This window comes from Castanea sativa, chromosome 4, assembly GCF_040712315.1.
Source record: "Castanea sativa cultivar Marrone di Chiusa Pesio chromosome 4, ASM4071231v1".
Lineage (NCBI taxonomy): Eukaryota > Viridiplantae > Streptophyta > Magnoliopsida > Fagales > Fagaceae > Castanea > Castanea sativa.
The window spans coordinates 30,997,944-31,001,345 of NC_134016.1; positions in this window are offsets into that span (position 1 = coordinate 30,997,944).

Genomic DNA, 3,402 nt, shown 5'->3' on the forward strand with positions numbered 1-3,402 from the left:
TTTCCAACAAGTGAAGCGTTTAGACTTTGGGGTTTTGAATTTTGACCTTTAAGCATACCCAATGTGCTTTTAACAACATTGTCTTAGATTATTTATACAAATATAGGATGATAATGATTTAATTTTTTTGTTCGCATTTGCCCCCCCCTTCCCCTCGCCCTCGCCCTCGCCCTTGCCCCAAAACTCAAAATCTTGACTCTATCCCTAGACTCCATAATTAACACGACTAAGAACTTGCACAACTAGTCCATTGCCTCCTTGATTTTGACCAAAACCATGGTAGGACCAAATCTTTTTAAGTAAGATTTTAAGTGGCCTACCTACTACGGTACTACCTCATCATATGGAGGATTTGATTATGAGCAAGAATCTAATCATGACCATGGTGGTATGTTCTAAATTGGCAGCTTCTCTACTTCTATCATCCTTCATCTTATATTTGTTGCATGGGCATGATTCTTGGACAAAGATGATAGCTTTTGTCATGACCCAAATCAGTGGAATATGAATTTAGATATATGACTAACTTGTTGATCTTGCATAACTCAATAAATATAATTAATTTTAAATTTAAATAAAACGCCAAATAACAATGCTCTTAATAAACCTCTTACAATATCTAAAATCCACAATTTAGAAATAATCTCCAAATACTATAAAATTTAAAGCAACATAAAAATAACTCAAAATCCTTTAAGGCTTCAAGCATTATTGATGTCGCCTAAAAACTCTCACACTCTACCTTGCATCTTACAAAGTGATCCAAAGGTTTTGTTTCCCAACTAAACTTTAATCTAAAAATTGTAATTGATGGGGTGAGCCACATATCTAGTAAGCACCTATACACAATACACCACATGATAGAGTCAAGCATAACACAAGTATTTTGATTTTACAAACTAACTTAATGATATCTGATGGTGATAAACTCTAAGTGTAGTTCGTCCTTGAGTTGTTGTCTAAAGCTCGGGAGAAGTTAAGTCAACTCGTCCAAAGGCTAGAACACATAGAGAAACTCATCCATAGACATCCAAGTCACACCACGAAAAGGATTCTCCATGGACGAGTATACCCACAGACGATCTCTACATGGACAAGTTATTCACACTTGGTAAATATTATAAAAATCCTCCATAAAATTCACATAAGCAAAATACGACACATTGCATGATGTGTGGAAGAGATTCCACATACAACGCCCCATGTAACCCATTTTATTTGACAACCGCCAACATTACCCATGATGGTAATGGATCCTAACAAGTAGACTCACGTCTAACTCTCTATAAAAGGAGTAAATTCTATCCATGCAAGGTAAGTGCTAACCATTCGCTATTTCATTTCCTTATATCCTAGAGAGAAAACTGACTTAACCGACGAATGGTCATTGGCCGAGTCACACCAGTCATCTTTGACAGTGTTTTCTTTCTTTTCAAGATAGACCACCATTACTGTAGCCCGGGGTATTTCAGCCTACTGATTTTCATACTTCATCAGTTGGCGCCGTCTTTGGGAAAAACAAAAGAGTAAAAGTTTTTATTAACTTTTCTGTTTTCCAAGACAAAAAGGTTGCATGGTTTGGACTAAGTCAATGGCAACTAGTCCAAGACACCACGAGAGTGGAAACACCTCCAGTCACCCAAATCATGCACTACCACCCCCCATGACCGTTCAACAACAGTTGCAATCCATGGCAGCAGCAATGGCAGAACTGACGCAACAAAACCAAGAGTTAACTAGAGAAGTTAACAGACAACGTCAACAACATGGTGGAGAACAAGGTCAAAACTTAGGATGTGAAGGTGTCGAGAATAATGCTGAAAGAGATTAGTCCAGGGGTACTGTTACTAGAAGGGTACCACATTTGGAGAGAGAAATAGACCAGATGAAAAGAGCTATGGATGAAATGAAGAATTCCATGAGAAGAGTGAACCACATGGTTGACCTCGTCCACAGAACAGATTCCTCTTTCACTGCGTCCATCACTAGTCATCCCTTGCCTTCTAAATTCAAAATGCCCACCCTAGACTCATACAACGGGACACGCGATCCTTGTGATCACATTGCCACGTTCAAAACAACCATGCATCTACAAAGTGTTCCAGATGAAATTCTGTGCAGAGCCTTTCCTACAACCTTGAAAGGACCGGCCAAAGTGTGGTTTGGAAAGTTACCACCAAATACTTTAACTTATTTCTAAGAGTTAAGTAAGTTGTTTGTCAACAACTTTGTAGGAGGACAAAGGCAGAAGCGTTCCTCATCCAGTCTTTTGAGCATAGAAGATGGGAGAAAACAAGAGTCTACGCTCATCTATCAAGCGTTTCAATAGAGAAGCCCTGTTGGTAGATTAGATGGTTGACAAAATTCTCTTGGCTACCTTTTATAATGGAGTTAGTTCAGACTTATTCATTCATAAGTTATATGATCGTAAGACACAGACAATGGCTGAGTTGATACATTCAATTGTCTACAAGAAGCTTGTCCAAAGCTAAGAAGACCTACGTATGAGTCATCCAAAACGTTCAATTGTCTGGACGACCACCAAGGATGATTAGAGAAGATGAGCCAAACATTGTTTTCACGGATGAGGATGTCAGACGATTGCACCATCCTCATAACGATGCGATTGTCATAACGATGCGATTGTCATCACTTTGACGATTGCAAATTATATAAACAGAATGGTGTTAATAGACAATGGGAGTTCAACAAATATCCTTTATTACCCAACCTTTCAGAAAATGAGGGTTAATTGGAGTTACTTCGTCCAGTGAATGTGCCATTAATCGGGTTTGGAGGAATGAAAGTTCTACCATTAGGCATAATATCCCTACCAGTCGTGGTTGGCTCTTACCCACGACAAATAAATAAGGAAGTAAATTTCCTTGTTGTGGATTGTTCGTCTTCATATAATGCCATCATTGGATGACCAACTCTGAACAATTGGAGAGCTGCAATGTCCACTTACCACCTGTTCGTCAAGTTCCTAATAGAGTATGGCATTGGAGAAGTACAAGGAGATCAGTTGGCAGCTAGAGAATGTTACTTAGCCATGTTGGCTATGGATGAGCATGTGCAGACGATGAATATGAAAGAGAGAAGGGTTGCTGCAGAGCCCACTGAAGTACTGGAAGACATTCCTTTAAACGAAGCTAACCCTGAGAGGTTTACCAAGATTGGAAAAAGTATGGAAGAGAAGACGAACCAAGACCTTGTCCATCTCTTAAGGAAAAATATTGATGTTTTCGCGTGGAGTCACGAAGATTTCCAGAAGAAAAGGGTCTTTACTCCCAAATGAGACAATGCCATCAAGGAAGATGTCCAGAAATTAGCCACGACAAAGTTTATTCGGGAAGTTTATTATCTAGATTGGTTAGCTAATGTGGTGATGGTTAAAAAGGC